This window comes from Gambusia affinis, linkage group LG13, assembly GCF_019740435.1.
Source record: "Gambusia affinis linkage group LG13, SWU_Gaff_1.0, whole genome shotgun sequence".
Lineage (NCBI taxonomy): Eukaryota > Metazoa > Chordata > Actinopteri > Cyprinodontiformes > Poeciliidae > Gambusia > Gambusia affinis.
This window is the reverse complement of record NC_057880.1, coordinates 18,630,992-18,648,740: the sequence shown is the minus strand read 5'-3', so window position 1 is coordinate 18,648,740 and position 17,749 is coordinate 18,630,992. Positions and strand designations below refer to the sequence as shown.

At 40.7% G+C, this 17,749-nt stretch overlaps 1 protein-coding gene across 3 annotated transcripts in view; it reads left to right on the top strand.

The window, feature by feature from the left end:
* The window catches only part of unc5b (unc-5 netrin receptor B), a 73,541-nt gene that overhangs the window by 31,055 nt on the left and 24,737 nt on the right, over window positions 1-17,749 (top strand). The window lies entirely within an intron of this gene.

Genomic DNA, 17,749 nt, shown 5'->3' with positions numbered 1-17,749 from the left:
TCCAAACAAAGCTGTAAACATGCCTCTTTTCTAATATTTTGATCCATGGATCTGGCACTATATTCAAACTGAACTTTTATTAAATATTCAACATTGTGAAGAATGACTTACCTTGTCAAATTCATTTGACTAGGGCCATGAAAAGGACACAGTGTATGGATCAAGGTTACATGTAGATGTAGGGGGCAGCAGAGGGGGAGGTAGACTGAAGAAGAAGACAGAGGGCTTGTGAAAGAGTCTCTCATCATTATTGTCATGGTGTCACACACTTTATCCACGCAGAGTCACCATCCGTCAGCGTTGGCCCTGGGCGTCTGACGGGTGTCTCTCTGTCCATCCTTCTGCTTCTCCTTTTTTTAGATCATACACACAGACACAAGTACATTTTCTCTCCTATTCGCAACCCCTTCCTTTATTTTTTCACGCCAAAGGGACTTTTGTCATGCTCTCATCATCATCAGCACTGGCCATCACCGCCAATCCTGCCAGACCAGAGACGTATTCTGGTCTGGCCCCCCTCCAGGCTTTGTGATGCCCTCTTTTCCAGTCCAAGCTACTTTCTGTCCTCTCCTTCAGGTCAAGGAGACAACCATGTGGTTGCAGCAGAGAACCGCAAAAAACTTTGACATAAGACAGGAATCGGAGGCTCATGAATGATTGATGCCTGACTGCTGACTCATCACACTGGGGAAAAGAAGCAATATTTTGACCTGAAACATAACAAGATTTAGATTTGTTGAGATTGGCGGAGATGCGCACAGGTTGCCGAGATGTTCCTGTTTTGTTCTGCTTGCTGCAGTCTTCTCAATTTCACACTGCGTTAGGGAGATTGAAGGATGGGGAAAAGTTTGGTCTGACCAAAAGTGATACTCTGTCAAAATGACTTGTGCTTTTTGTTGCAGCTGTTCACTGACATTTCTTTTTCCTTTCCACTTTTTTTTCCCCTCCTGCTGCTGAACAACACATTTTCGTCTTTGTCTAGATTTAGATGTTGGAATCTTTTCTTTTTTCTTTTTTTAACTGAATAACAGAAAATTACGGTTGAATTTTAAAAATTATGGTGACAGGTAGACATTGGAATGTTTTCAAAATCAAAGTACATCAAAATTTAAAAAGTTGCCCTATCAGAACTGCAACAATTTGGTTTTTCTCAAAGTTATCTCATTGGGAAGCTCATACTGGCTCATGTCTAATGGCATTAATGAATCCAAATTAAAAACTGACAGCATTTTGTTCATTAAAGTTATAGGTTTTGTTTAAAATGCTGTCTCTTTCTTCTGTTCATCAGCTCAGTTAATACAAGCTAAGCACAGGGAGGAGGAAATTTATTTTGAACAAATGATGAAAGGAATAACGGGAATGAAAGAAAAAGATCAGAAGGATAAAACAGCCATTAGCCTCTGCACAGGGCTTCTCTCGCCTGCAGAACCCTGACATTCTGCAGAGTAGGGAGATTGAATCTCACCTCTAACTGCTGCCTCCCCATTTGTCCTCCTGTGCCATCGCCACATCACATCTCGTCATCTATCTCCTCCAACGTGGATTTTCAAGCTATTAGTGCCCTAATCTTTACTCATCCTTGTCTGCCTAACTCTCTGCTTCCATTCTTCATCTATTTCTATCTCAGACATTTTCATTTTATTTTAATCTTCTTGAAAAGTAGACTTTTGCCTAAATGTACTTCGAAGCTTCTATTATTGATGTAAGCAGCAATTTTATGCCTTCTCCTTGGAGATTTTAGGCTGTCTTTCTTTTATCTTCAGTTTTGGAAAAGCTTTGAGCTTCTAATAGTGATTTCAAACAATTCTGATTTCTCTTTCAGAACTATAATTCAAACTGTTTGAAATATTTGTTTCTTGCTCTTGTTCAGTGAGCGATTATGTATTATTTATATTACCAGAGATGAAGAGTGCTTTACTATTTTAAAACAAAATGAATAAACTGTCTTAGCTATGTGTTAAAAGACTAAAGATCCTTACCTGACCTCTGAGGTTTCAGGAAAGTTTTCAGTATTTCTAAATCCACCATACATCATGTCTGAGAAATCTAAATTTGGAAAATCCAACAATTAGAGTGTTTCTGGTACACTGAAGAGTGTTGTTGTGAGCCTGACCTTAAAGTGGATGTACATAAAAGTACATGTTCTCTGTGCATTTTCCATTCACCGTCTTTTTGAGTCAGACAAAAAGCCACATGGTTTCCACAAACATGTCTTCCAGTTCCTCCATTGTGTTTGTGTCACATACGGGTCTTTTCGGACTCTGGGCTCGCCCAACTGTATGACGACTCCAGCCATTAGAGTGGTTACTCAATGTAATGGAAAACTAACAGAAATGTGTACCAATAAATGTTTTTTGAGAGTTGGAATCCCTTTCAATGACATGAAATGATCAAACTATGCAGCACAGAGAAATGCAGGCCTGCCCACCCCTCCCCCCCATTGCTGTGCCTCAAAGATTATCTGCCTGAAGCAAGGGACATCTTTGTCCCTCTGTAACAACTTCCACTCTGAAGACTGTTGAGGTGAGCATGACCTGGTAATTCTCAGTTATGGTTCATTCACTGATCAGAAAAACACAGAATTTTTGAGCCAAGCTGAAAATTATCCAGTTCCACTCACTAGACAATTTGTCACTACAATTTCATCCCAATCCCAAACACATTTTCTAAACCTCTTTATTGCAGCTGCTTGCAGAATAGTAATGCTCTTTCATAATGTTTTGGATATGAGGCATTTCCCAGTTTTATTACCAATTTTTCACACGCTCACAAACACCGAGGCCATCCTGCAGCCTCTCGGTTGTTGTCTACTGCATATCTGGGGAGCTCTCTGATGCAAGGGGATGCAATGAAGCAACGGAGTGATGCCAACCCTGCTGTGTTTGTGTGGGCTTTGATCATGCTTTGTTTTTTTTTTCTCCGTTTGTCCATGGGCTGTCACCTCTGTCACACTTGCTTGGAAACTAGCAGGAATGGAGATGTCAGTGTGTTTAGTGTGCAGTGCACATTTATGACAGCGAGGTCTGCTCGTGGGTTTGTGCAGGCCGTCCAACCCTCTGCCTGTGTGTGTGCGTGGGAGTGGGTGCGCGCGCGTGTGTGGAAGAGGTCACCAGCGCTGCCCGTCGATCCGCTGTCAATCCGGCTCATCTCCTCATCTGTTCATTAGCATGACAGAGGAGCTCCGCTGCCAAAGCAGTTAGTCACAAGAATCAGCTCCTGTCACAACACATTACGGCAGCTGGCGTCTCTAAGCGTGGCCAGTGCCCACTGCTCACGTATTTACGCTCACCATTCAAGAGTTACACTCAATCTGCACCTCAGGAGTGTTTCTACATCTCCTTCTATCTTCCTTCCCTTCTAACTACTTTCCTTCCTTCCCTCCTGCATGGCTGCACACCCACATCTTCACTGTTAATCTCCCTCCTCCTCTCCATCATTGCCTAACTTTAGCTGGGATACATTCACCATCTCTTCCATTTTTGTGTCCTTCTTTCCCTGAGCGTCACTCCTCGACTGGCTCTATTTCTGTCTCCCTCCCTTCTGCTCTCCGTCTCCATAATGCTCGAAGAGATCAGGACTTTTCATATTTAATCCATCCGTCTTCTCCCTGTGATGTTTTAGTTATCTCTCTCCCACTCTGCAGCTCCATAAGCCCCCCTCTAATGCTCTTCTCCGCCTTCATTATCACCTGCTTGGGTGTCTGATGTGATTTGTACAGGAAGTTTGATACAGCCGTCTTCCCCTGTCTCCTGGGGCAGCTGGGTTGTCATATCGCATAATAAAAAACACATATGTTGTGATGCATTAGGCCTTCCTCTCACAATCGTAGTTCACGCCTACTGACTGAACACAACATAATGCTAAGCTGCCTAAAGACAGCGTCTCGCAGATGAATTCTGTCCTTTTTTTTTTTTATGGGAAAGTTTTGTTGCTTTCAGATTTCGGTTTATGCATGAAGCATAGCTTTCTGTGCCTCCAGCTTACCGACTGCTGGAAACATACTCATTTTTTTGAGCTGTTTATTTCCTGTTCATTTGCCAATCTCTTACAACAGTGTTGAAAAATGTGGTTCGTCATTAAAATTAACGACATTCGTGAACCTGCTTTTTTGAAGGTGTCATCTAAGCACACCCACATGTACTATGAGTGTGAAAGAGACTAAAATTTGGTGGGACGGAGCCGTGACTTAGCCTCAGGGCAGGAGCTGTCTCTTGTCAAGAGCTGGCCATTAGCGCTGATTGGCATTTAGCACTAGCCTCCACCTTATTCCAACAGAAACATGTCTGCTTCAGCTTTAATATTTGGATTATATAATTTATTTTAACTCCAAGAAATCTTAAATAAATTAATTTTTAGAAGAAAATCAAAGCGGACGGCATGAAAGAGGTAAAAGGAGGTGGAAGCAGAGTGTTGCAGAAGTTAAAGAAAGGTGGATCAGAGGACACATGGCAGTGAGGGGTGGGGGCTGTAGCCTCACCCATGCAAATACCATGAGATGGAGGGTGAGCCGCTGAGTAGGGGAGGGTAGCTAAGATAGGGTGTGTAATTACAGGGGCCCTAAGAGGAGAGGCCTGTAATCAGCCTGCCCTCAGGAAGGAATGCAGCTCATCTTCTCATGTAATTATGGTCATTTAAACAACCCCGGCTCCCAAACACTCATCCCACTTCACTGCTCACCTATTCGCTGTTTGTGCTTATAGACAGTCAGCAACCGGGAAGGACAGATTTTAAACAAAATGGACTGCAGTGCAGCGGCAGTGTTTACATCACAGTTGTGTAGTCTACATGCAGGCCTCTGGAGATGCCGCCTCCTTGTGGACTCCCACCATGGCAACTGGCCACTGTGGAGTGGATTTGCAGCATTGGAGCTATTGCGTCTCAACGCAAAGCCTCACCCCGGAAGGGAAGCAGTCGCATTGTGCAGCATCGAGTTTGACCTCCCTGTATAATAGCCGTGACATTGGTCTGTAATTTAGAGAGGATAATAGCAAAACATCATTGTCTCACCCACTCTTCCGGCTCTTCATCCCCCTCTTCACCCTCACCCTTTCTTTTCTTGCTCTCCCAGTCTCCACTTCTGATAGTGATTGATAGTACTTCTGCTGCACACCCGTGTTCCCATGCCATAGGTGGCCGTCAGGGCGCACACAAACAGCACAGGGCCACTTTTTGATGGGCAGTGATTAATGAGCTCCATGGGGGGTGGCGCCCCCTAGTTGTGACAGTGCCCACTTTCAGCCTCTCTTTCTATTCAGATTCAGCTATACAGAAAAAATGCACAAATCATCTTAGAGCACCCACAGTCACACTCACCCACACTCTTAAAAACAACATCTTACTTGGAGAAAACTGTCTGCTGAATCTACTCTGAGGAAGAATAATCCATAGTCTCTCTCTCTCACACATACACACACACACACCCTCTGTCTGCAGAGGTATATGATGTGGAAAAGCATGTGTCATCCTACATAGTTCATAGTTTAATGAGGAAGATGTTTACATTTTCACAGTGTTGGTATGAATGACTTTTTTTTCTCTTTGATAAATGAAATAATCACTTTAAAACTACTTTTTGCATAATCATGCAATCTTTAAAGTTTTTTTTTCATAATCTGATACATTTAAGTGACAAAAAAAACTGAAGTAACCTGAGAGAGGGCAGATGATTTTTTTTATAGCAGTGTATATTTTGTGAAACAAACAGAATGCTGCAGCATTCGCCCAGTTATCAGAGAAAAATGCCACTCAACCCTCTCTTTAATTGTCTCTTATTTGCCTTCTGTAACCATGAGGGGGATAGCATGTTTACACGTGTGTGTTGGTGGGATCCCACATGGTGTTCCCCTCCAACGTGACTGATTAAGCATTATTATGTCACTGTGGGGAAAAATCAGAGCAGAGGAGCTCTTTTTGAAAAAGGGCAGGTCACACTTCATGTAAAATTAGAGGCTTCTGGAGCAACACACCTTGCAGCTACAAGCGTGGGATTACACTCTATTTACAAGCAGGTCTGCAAATGAGGTCTTGCAAGCCTCTGCAATTGTTGCGTGCATTTGTGTGTGTGTGTGTGTGTGTGTTGGTGGGCGTGCGTAGGTGCGTGTGCGTGTGTGTGTGTGTTGTTAACCCATCCCCAAGCTCTCTCTTCATGCCACCTAGACATGTTGGATGGACAAGCGAAGCATTCCTGTCACTGTACATCTCCGTCACCTGCTTGGCCTTCTCTCCTCTGCCAATCTGCTTTCCAGCCCTCGGTCACTTACCTCTTTCTGTCTGAGTATAATCAATGCAGGATACTAGCGATGACTGCAATCTCTGGAAATGTTTAGCTTCACAGTCGTTTGCAGGAATGTGCAAAAAAAAAAGTAACACTGAAGTTTTTAATTGAACAGTAGCACCTGGTGTAGTTTCTGGGAAATTGTTTAATTAAGCCGTGGATGTGGGAGAGCTTAGTGGAGCAGATTGCAGACTTTAATGTTAAAGCAAAAGATTTAAATTGCCTAAGATACAATGAGTCACTTGTGGGTAAATATTCCTTTTTTTAATTAGTTTTAAACTTTCTTTATGGTCACAATCTGCCTCTTGGCTCTATTGTAGCTCCTATTTATTTAAAGCTCTCCTCTTGATAGAGGAAGCTTCTTCTGATTGGCAACTTAGCATGAACATGACAACCATGTCTAAAAATACAATGTTATTTTTAAAGGAAAAACATAGTCATTTTACTTTTATTAAAAACAGAAAAGCAACATTTACTCCCATTTGTGCAATACTTGCACAACATTGATTATTACAGTTATATATTGTGTATTTGTTATTTTGATTTATACTTTTAGCAATAATTTAGAAAACATACCTTTAGGCTGTTCTCAATAAGTAAATAGTCAAACCTATAAGAGCCTTTATGCCAGCAGACCAGCAGTGCAGAGTAGCATGGGATGGGAGAGGGATTGGAGAAATACTTTATGCTCTATTCAGGCAATGAAAACATGTCCCTCCAGCACTTTCTCTGATGTTTCACTACAAGAACTTTAAACTACAGGAATGCTATGAGGGAAAATTGTAGCAATTTGAAACCAGAACGCTTTAAAATCTTGGTATTGATACCAGAACACAGATGAACCGTCTTTGTTAAAAATGTAGCAGGAAAGTAATCTGAAAAGAGTTGTGTAAATGTCTTTCATGGTCATGTAAATAAGTCGCGGAAGAAAGTAACATTTACTCCCATTTGTGCAATACTTACTCAGTCGGGGAAGAAAATCTTGAATGTCAGTTCAGTATCTTCCTAACTTTGGTTTCAACTTTTGACTTTACAACACAGCAGACTCATTTACAGAAACATACTTGTTGTTGTTTTTTTATGTTAAACCCTCTTGTTTAGAGTTGTATTTGAAACGTAATCAATTGCAAGTTTGTTGACGGAATCTGACTTGATGTTGTGTTTTTATTGTTGATTCTATGTTGCATTGTGTTTTTGTGTTTGATTTGATGTAAAGCACTTTGAAATGCCTTGCTGCTGAAATGTGCTATACAAATAAAATTTGATTGATTGATTGATTGATTGAAAAAGGTATGGATTGTATAAAATAGTAAATTAATTTGATCTTTACCTTCTGTTTTTAATCTGATCTTTGTCGAGCTATTTACATTTTTTGACTTACACCTGTAATTATTTTCATCTTTGTGAACATGACAAACTTGGTTTTGGGAATACAGTGATATACAATAACTTATTAAATTGCAGATTTCATCAGAAATATTCGAAAACTTATAACATATCTGTTTTCTAATGAAAAGTGACCCAACTCCTGTTCTTGTTCCCAAAAATGAACAGAAAAAATTCTAGTTCTAGAAAATTGAAAATAAAAAATATTTTCATTGGGAAAACAAACCATTGTTATGGTTATAATCTCTAATGGTTTGTAGATCCATTTTATTACAAAAAGAGTATTTTACAATTAAATTGACAATATTGGCTTAGATTATATCAACTGAATTAAACGTGCTTAGATCTCCATATTTAGCTTATGTTTATCAAAATACATCTGACATTTCCCAACAAAACTACACTAGTTGCAGTCCCTTCCAGAGCCCCCATCAGGTTAATTCTGTTGTAATATAAAGGCTTTAGTTTATGTAACCTCCACCTACACAAATAAAAGAGAACAGAGTATTCACTTTTATTTTTATTACTTTTTCTCTCACATTCTCCACCTCCTGCTTTGCATGCTGAGATCTAAAGGGAGGCTGTTGCAGAATCAATGTTTCTGCATGTACACGCAGTACCGAGTGTGCAGGAACAATTTAGGATCAGCTTTGATATTTAATGCATCCTTCCTCTTTAGTTTTAGAGAGCTGTGTCTCAAAGAGAAAGGAAAAGGCCAGCATTTTGTGAAACAGGGGTCTCCACATTGTTAGAAAGTCTTTGCATTTATATTGGGCTTACCACATGGAGAATGCATATGGTAAGCATCCTTCATATTTGGTGAAACCATTTCACCAAATATTTAAGTTTTACATAACTTAAACATTTGGTGAAACCATTTCACCAAATATTTAAGTTTTACATAACTTAAACATTTGGTGAAATATTTCAGTTTTATGCACAAATCTTGCCCTTTTTGAACAACTGACCTGCTCGTTTCTGTTTTTGTACCAGGTGGAAAGCACATTATAGCTGCTTTAAAATTATATAGGCAGAAGTATCAATCACTGAGGTTGAGAAAAGTAAGCCATGCGCCCGTCGAGGTGAGAAATCTGTTCGTTAGAGAGTGTTCATGCTGAGTATAAAGAAGCCGTCTGCAGAGTCATGTGGAGCCACCGCTAGCGAATGAGCAGAGCTCTCAGGGTCAACATGTGGAAGCTTTCCTGAGAGAATCTGAAGAGGTTCAGTTTGTGTTCATCATAGCAGGAAGTCACCCTCTCCTTCCCGCCTCCTGTCGCCTCTTGATGGAATAAAAATAATGGCATTTCTGCCACTCACTGACTGAATTAATGACTTTTCCCATTTAAAAAATTACCAATTCAGCCCCCCGCCTGAGCCTGAAAAGGGCTGCTTAAAACTGTGTTTATTTAAGTGTGCAAAGATGGCAAACTGCATGACTCCTCATGATCCTCCTGTCTTTGTTGAGGTGGAAGTGATGTTGTTGAATCAACCCTCACTCCTGTCACCCGATGCCAACATGCATATGCACTCTGAAGCTGTCCACCCCCAGAAAAATACAGTTATTTCCATCAAAACTTCTCTCAAACCTCAACGCTCGGCCCTCCCCCCACTCGTCCTCACGTGTTCCTCTCTTCATCTTTTTTCCTGCTGGTTTCTCCTCTCTCCTGCAGCCCTGAGTTTTTTTCAGGCTGATGAAGATGAGGTCAGTGTGAATATCAATCATTCAGCGTAATTGTCCTTTAAGGCAGGCAAGGAGAGACTGCCTCCCTTCATCCATCTCTGTCTCTTTCGACCAGACTCGGTGTGTGAAACTCGCACCCTGGGGCGTCCTCGCAAGAGAGACGGTAATGAGGTAGATTGGATGAGGATGATGTATATGCTCAGTCAATCGATGTTACATAATGGCTGCTGATCACTGTATTAATTGGCATCTGTCACCGGAAGCGTTTTTATAATATGACTGCCTTTAAAATCAGTTTGTTCCTAATGGTCTCAACCGGGCATTAATGCTTCCTGCAGTAGCTGTGGGCCAGACTTCCACCTAATAGTCCCTTGCAGAAGCATTTTGTTATCTTAGAACTGCAAAGTATTTATTGCCATTTTAGATGTTAAACACATGATTACAGATACGCGTATCATTCAATAGTTGTGAAGCAGAAGTGAAGGAAAAACAGTTACTGTAATGTGCAACCAGCTGCCTCATGGAAGTGGCAGAGTCCATCCTTAATAACTCTGGAGGATCTTCAGAGAGCGTTAGCTCAGGTGGGATGATCTGTTGTGCATTGCACAATTGCAGCTTTTAGGGAGGAAATGCAAGATGTCATGTAGAAGACTTGCGAAAGAAGGTGAGACTAAAATGTGACTTTTCAGCCAATGTGCAAAAATATATGTGTTGAAGCACGCAGCGATGGCATCATACTGTGGGGAGACTTTCTTCAAGTCAGGGAAAGCAGACTCTTGACACCACTCTAAATAGTGTATTAGAAAATAAGATGCAATAATTTTCTATCAAACAACCCACAACATCTGGGTTTGGTCAGCAGCTGATGCTCCAACTGTGATCCTTTTCTAACCTGGTGAAACACAGTGTCTGTTAAGATCCCAAAGTCTGGAACCTTTTCAATGTCATCCTTGTTTTATTTCCAGGTGGCACTTATGCAAAGGAAAACTTGTCTCCTTTGCTTAGAATAAGAGGCTTTTTATGTATTTTCCAGGCACATAGTGCAATTTTATAGCACAATCAAGTAACTAAGTTACCTTCAGTTGATGTAGGGGTGCTCTGTAATGTGAAAACTCGGAAACTTGGAACCTGCAGCTTGAGGAGGAGGAGGCCATAGGTCCAGACAGGTGTTTTGCACAGCTGAATGGTTGACACAGGAAAGTAAAGGATTTTCAAATATGCATAAAAGAATCACAGTAAACTATGTATATTTTTGCTCAGGGAGTAACATCATACCAACATAAGAAGCTCAACAAGTCAATTTCACATAATACTGCCCCCTTAAGAACATCCAACTCTATCTGACACTCTCCCATATCATAACTGGAATGCTCTTCCAATAAGCCGTTTACAACCATTCTTAGAAATGTTTGACTAAGAAGAAATTCCTATGATAAGCTCAGCTGACTCGCAGTTCCACCAGGTGTTTGCTAATTGCTACTGCTCTGTGAGGCAGAAGTTCGGCTGGAGGCTGCAGCTCCAAAGAGGAGCTTTGTAAAAGTATTTAGGTACCCCCATATAGCTGCAGCAGGAGATTCAAGGATTCCTTAATCCTTGAATCTTTGAAAAATATGCATATATGCATATTCTTTCATATATACATGAAAGAATCAAATCAGGTATGTTTTTATTGAGAGACTAACATTATAACATTTAACAATTTAGAAGGCAATGACTTATCAAGGTAGTCTGTGTTTAAGGTTAGGGTTTGGTCAAGAGATCTATGAGATGGGAAAGGACTGAGATTGGTAGGACCAGAGAACGACTCCAGTTATTAAAAGCTGCTATTCCTCATTTTTTAAATGTTTCCCTGTTTCAATACACCTGCATAAATGGTTAACTCCAGGTCTCTACAGGACTTAATGACATACTGAGGAGGGAATGTAGACATGAGTTCAGTTTTGTTGGAGACAACTCAAACAGGAAAAGCACCAAAGGACTTGAGCTGAACACCCTTGATGGACGGTTGTGGGGATAGTGACTAAAAATAAGAAAATCATAAAAGAAAACCTGTAAGAAACTGGAAAGAAAAGCAGTTCTTAACACACATTCAAGCCTACAACAGGGAGGTTCTGGATCCATTGTTACTTGGACAGTTGTTAGTGGTGCTCAGGAGACAACTTAATAAACTGGTCTGGCTGCACACAATGATCCATCCTTGTTTGTTCTATTTGTTTGTGTGATGGACAGAGCACTTGTCCATTGTGAATACTTTTGTAAGGCACTGCGTATCTGTGTGTGTTTTCAGATAAGGTCATAGAATACCATTTGAAGTCTAGTAGAGCTCGACCAAAAGCTTTGAATCCAGCAGGCTGGAGGGAAGGACGACTGGTGTCAAGGGAGGGCAAAAAGAAGAGTACTCCAGAGTCACAGGCAGAAGGAGGGGGGGGTGGGATGCTATTATTTGTTTCTTTTTGACCTCATAGGATACTTAAAAGAAGAAAAAAAGGGAAAAATCTTCTGATCCTGCCAAATACAGCTTGACCTCGTGTCTTTCATGGTGTGTCTCAGTTGTTTGGCTGCTTCAAAGTATTCCTCTTCCTGCTTTATTCTCTCTTGTGTGCCCCCCACCTCCTCTTCCTCCTCTTCTTCCTCAGAGTGCAGTGTTGGGATAGCGAGGGCACTGGAGGGGAGAGTAATGACTAACTCTGTAAAGGTAATGATAAAGTACAGATGCTTTAGACTCCACTCTGGCTAGAGGCACTGGGGGTAAGAAAATTACAGTCATCCGTGTGTCTGTGTGTGTGAGAATGTGAGGTAAAGGGTGGAGAAAGACAAAGAGACAAGAACAGAGAGCGCCTCAGTCAGACGGGAGACGGGGACAGACATGATTCATTCGCCCTGCCAGATGCTGTAGCGATCTGCCGCTCTACGTCTCTCCTCTTTGACCCGTCTCTGGTCAGCGCCTCTCGTCTTCCCAGCCTGTCACCTTTTCCCACATTCCCTCCCATCTCCATCCTGGGCTGCCAGATTGGGCGGCTTTCCAACCAATGGTTGCTTTTGAACACGGGCTGGAAAAATCAGCTTTGAGTGCGTCGTTAGAGTTTGGGCTGCTTTTCACAACATTTTGCGTTTTTTTTTAGAAAGTGTTCAGATTAAAATTATTTTCAAACAGTCAAAAAGCACAAAATTTTATTATTATTATTATTTAATTTGCTTTGAAATGTCTAGAATTTGTCAAATGTGGCATCACTAATCAGTGACTAGTGATTGATTAATCAGGTGTCACTTTGTAGTAATATTGTAAAACAGACATTCCAGTGCAACATCATGATAAAAGGAGATAGTGCCACAAAACATTCAAGTCTCATTATGTTCAAAGAGTGAAGTCCTAATGGTATCTGGTCAGAATATAAAAAAAGGAAAACCAAAAGTGTTGGGAATTGTCACAAGTAGGGGATATGTGAGATTCTGTCTATGCATACTGTATATATGACTGTATCTAGTGCTATAAACTTGTGTTTCATAAGAGGTTGAGATTTTGCCCTTTTTTGGAGTTGAGAGGGTTTTACGTTGTATTTGGGATGCAAACTGTCAGTCGGATCTGGCAACTCTGTCTCCATCCCTAATGTTTTCTTCCGTCTCCCTGCTGGACCAGGCCGCACAATGGAAGGGGCCGCCTCACCTACGGTCGAATTTAGCATGCATAAATAGAGTGAGAATATGGTGCCGCATAAGCATGGGTTGTCATCTGCAGTGTGGCTGTGTGCGTGCGTGTTCACATGATTGTTCTCTGAGAGGAAGAATAGCGAGAAGCCAGTGTTTGGTGTCTATCTGTCTGTCATTAGAGTAATAAAAGACTTGCTGTGCTGCACAGCGAGGAGTTCGCGTCTTTAAGGCTCCTCTGTTTTCCACAAATTGCCAGCTGCTGAGTTGTGATGGATGTTTGTATGCTGGCTCAAAATCACAGGTTCTGCTTTAAACTCCTGGCTCCATTATGTTACAGTGAGACACGTCGGGCCGACTGAGACAGAACTTGTTGTTCTGTTTGTGTCTCCTACCTCTGTTATCTAAAAGTGTTCTTATTTTAATTAAACTGTGCACTCCTGCAGGGGTCAGAAAACACACACACACACACATACTGCACAGAGTGGGAACATGCAGACCTCTCCTCCCATCTAGTCTCTGCTCGTCATGCTTGAAGACTGACAGGCTGTGTTTTCAGCCAATGTTTGAACACGGACCGATCAATGCCGGACAAAGAGAAAAGGAGCGAGGGTGAGGGGCTGAGGGGGCTGAGGGAGGCAACACAATTGGTTATTGACAAAGATTTCAGAGTCTGAAAGAGTGGAGGCGACAGCTTAGTGAAGGGAGAGAGGAGAGGAGGATCACGAGAGGCGCTGATTGCAGTTCACGTGCATTGTTAAGCATCGGGTTGAGATGTGTTAACTGTCCAAGTTGTTTGTGCTCAATTGCATTTACACCTACTGTTTAATTCAGCAGCGTGGACTCTGGCCAGAGGAGGAACAGAAAGCCCGGGGGGGGACACAGGACCCCCTCTTCATAATGGTGTCCCATCCCAAAGAATCCTTGTAAACACAAATAAAGTTTTGACTCTTTGCAAGTACAGCATTTAATCACATGAGATCCCTTGACGGATGTTAAACGTAAGGGACGGCAGTATTGAACAGAGCAACTGTGATTGTTTTCCCGAGTGTTTTTTGCCAGTATAGCCAAGTTTTCTACTTATTCAAGTGAAGCTAATTTATCTGTGGAAGTAGGTCACCTAGTAGGTGGCTCGTAGGCAGCAGACTTTACAAAAGTTAGAAATAACTAGCTCAAAAATGGACCTGTACCTTGTCACTCCTGACTTGTCTGTTCATTTGATCAAATCACCAACCACTATAAATCTAAAGGGTTTCTGCTTTAGACTTCTGACTTTGATGGAATGAAGTAGAAATTAAAGCATGGTGCAAATATATTCTGTTAGATGTAATCATAAAGGTGTAGCATTGTCCTATTTCCACCTGATTCCATTGTTGAAATTGCTGGGTGAACATAGAAAATCATGCATATACGTAGAATACGAACTTATACAGAACAAGACTACCACTATTACATTTAATAACATTATTTCATATGCTGAAGATTCACTCTTACAAGACAAGTCACAAAGGGGCAGCTCTACCATGAAGATTAGACAAAACCTTTCAGTTTCTAGATGTGTGAAACAGGTAGAAATATATTATTAATTTTACAAATCACTAAACGTTAATGCATTTTGATTTTCTTCTGGTGCCTTGCATTGCACAACTCTCAGTGATAAGGATGCACAGTATTTGTATTCTCCTCCCATATGTTGTGGGACTGTGTACAAATCAATCAGGAATGGGGAGGGAGATGTTATTTGCACAGCCTGTCCTGAAATCATCAAAATTCTTGAAATGTAATTGCCTGGGTATTCTCTTTGAGTGAAAATCATTCACTTTTCAGCTTTAAAGCTTTCCGATTATTTTCAGAGAACCCGAAGGAAAAACAGTTGAGTGCTCTGTCTCATTCTGACATGCAGTTATTTTCACATACAGTCGTGCCATTCTGTCAATCTAGACCATAATCACTGGTCTAACGTCTAACATTGTTATGTTTTTTATTGTTCTTGTGTTGTGCAGATGTAAAACTTTGTTGTGTTTCTTATAATACCTTGCGAGGTGCATATGAGTAGCTATTGCACTACCCAAAGTAGGAAGTTGAAAACACATTTTCAGTTTTAGAAATCAGATCAGTTTTATTTACTTTTCCACAGCAGGAACCCAGGGAGATGCTATATATGTAGTTTATTTTTGCTCATTTGCTGGCTGATACTTTTTCTATAAGCTAAGTAGGAATGTACAGTGAAGCAAACTAAAACAAAAAAATAAGTAAACAGACTTTTAAACCATTCAATCTTATCAAAATATTTGCCAAAAGGAATATTGTAGGACCCGAGCCTGGGAACCAACAGGAAGAGAGTTCATTTCAAATGCATGGGCTTTGATTTTCTTTTTTGGTTTTTACTGTAATTTGTAAATAATAGGCTATACAGGCATATTTGTATGTGTGTGCCTGGGTCACATTGTGTGTATTTGTCCTTGTGTGGGTCAGATAAGATGTTTCTGTGTGGCATACATGTGACCTGTATTTGTGTGGGTCAGGTGGTGATGGTGGTTTTGTGTGTCACACACACAATACGTGTTGAGGATGTGGTTGTGTTCATGTGGGTCAGGTGCAGTGATTGTTTTTGTATGTGCCTCCAATAATATTCAGCAGGCCTCCCTGGTTTCACACACTCAGTTTCTCTTTTGTTGTCGTTCTCAGTGTCACATCTTTCTTGCTCTTGATCTTGTGCAGTCATCTTCATCATATAGCTGTCCAGCCGTTTGAAAAACCGCATACTAGCTATATAGTGTGAAAAAAGTAGCAACTTATAGCCTAGAAATTACTGTAGTAGTATAGTGTAGTATAGTTTCTGATAGTTATTCTGTAATGAGACAACTTTAGACTCCAGAAGCGATTTTCAGACCCATTTTCAGCTGATGCTCTTAGTCTGTGCCAGTCTTCCACTTTTTCAGTGCTGCTTCAAGGGTGAAAACAGATTGACTATGAGCAGAAATTTACCGAAATAAATTACCATGGAAGAGAAGCAGCACTCTTGATGAGACTTTGAAGCTTCAGGGTGAAGCTTTGTGGAGCTAAGCATTTTTAATTTGAAGAATATCCACAATATGGAGTTTAATATGTTCTCCTTGTTCATGTGTGGTTCCTGTCTGGGTACTCCACCTTCCTCCTATAGGTCAATTGGTGTCTCTAGATTTCCATTAGGTGTGAGTGTGTATGCAATGACATCTGTCAATCATTTTACAATGTCAATCATTGTAAAATCTTCACTGATTGTCAAATCTAATTGGTAGTTCAGGCACAAAATCATCCTGTCAATTTCTGAGTGTATCTCTTGTAATAATCCCCAATTTTACAATCACTTACTGACAGAAAGCTTGAAAATGTTTGTGTTTTTGATGGAGAAAATTTGTCCTGCTGCTGTGGCTTTCTCCAGGCAGAAAGTGACTGTAAGCTGACTGCAGATGAAGGGCATCTTTTCACAGGTAAGAAGTGAACTGTAAGTTCAGAAATTGGCTGAGGAAGGAGTACATGTGAGCCAGAGTTCTCAAAGACAGAGATGGAAACAGGATGATGGGTTCATCCTGGTTTAAGCCTGGAAAAGCCATTGACCTTCCTTGTATCCTGCAGTGAAGCTACAAGCTTTGTGGAGCTTCTCCTTCAGCTTTTCACAGCACAGTCAGGCAGAATCTATTCATGGGAATAGTGGCACACAATACCTGAAGATGGCATCTTACTTTCTGGGTAGTTTCTCTTGTACTCTGTTAGCAAAGTGACCAGGTTGGGCTTGATTCTTTCAGAAAACTGAGCTCTGCAAATTTGCCTGGTTTTAAATCGGGTGTTTGCTCACACACCTCTTTATCCACAGAGTGTAGCAAATGAGATTTAGGAACTGTGAGACTGCTGTGTAAGAGAGGCAGAGTTATTATTTGTGTTCATTTCCATCTGGGTGTGTGGGCGTATGTGTGTGTGCGCGCACGCGTGTGTGTGTGTGTGTGTGTGTGTGTGTGTGCGTGTGTGTGTGTGTGTTTACGATAGAGGAGGAAAATGGGCTGAGTGGAATGAATATGCCCGTAGGTTTTTGGAAACCTCCTGTCTGGAGCTGATGCTCTCAGTCTGTGCCAGTCTTCCACTTAATGCTTATTGAATTCAGATCATTTTCATGTGCTGAAGCAAGTTTTCTGCTGGAAGGTCAGCGCTATTTAAAATTTATAACCTAGATTAGGCTAAAGGGAAAGTGATGATAATAGCTCAAAGAAACACAACATTAAACTATTCAATAAATGTAAAAAAAAAAAAAAAAGAGCCACTAGATAAACTGAACGTTTTAGACATGCATAAAAAGAGCATTAGTTTGCAGTTCAGGTCAAAAGTTAACATACACCCATCTTGAATCTGTCATATTGATTTTGTTCTTTTATACTTAAAATGCAGCTTTTTTCAGGGTGAAATTATTTTTAATAAAATTCAAGTGTGTAGTTTTGGGGGTTTTCACTCATCCATACTAACACAAAGCAACTTGTATTTATTTTAGAGCTGAAGCAATTTTTCAGATGAATTGTAATTAATCAATTATTGAAATAATTGCCAACTAATTAAGTAATTGAATAATCATTAACTGGAGTATAAAAGGCTGAAGTCTTTAAAACATACCATTTGCTGAGAGAACAGACTAAGAGCAGTAAGGACAAAACCGTAAAAAAAAAACTCTATCTACACTTTGCATGTACGATGTAAAACTGTATTTGTAAATATGTTCCACCAAGAACTCAAGT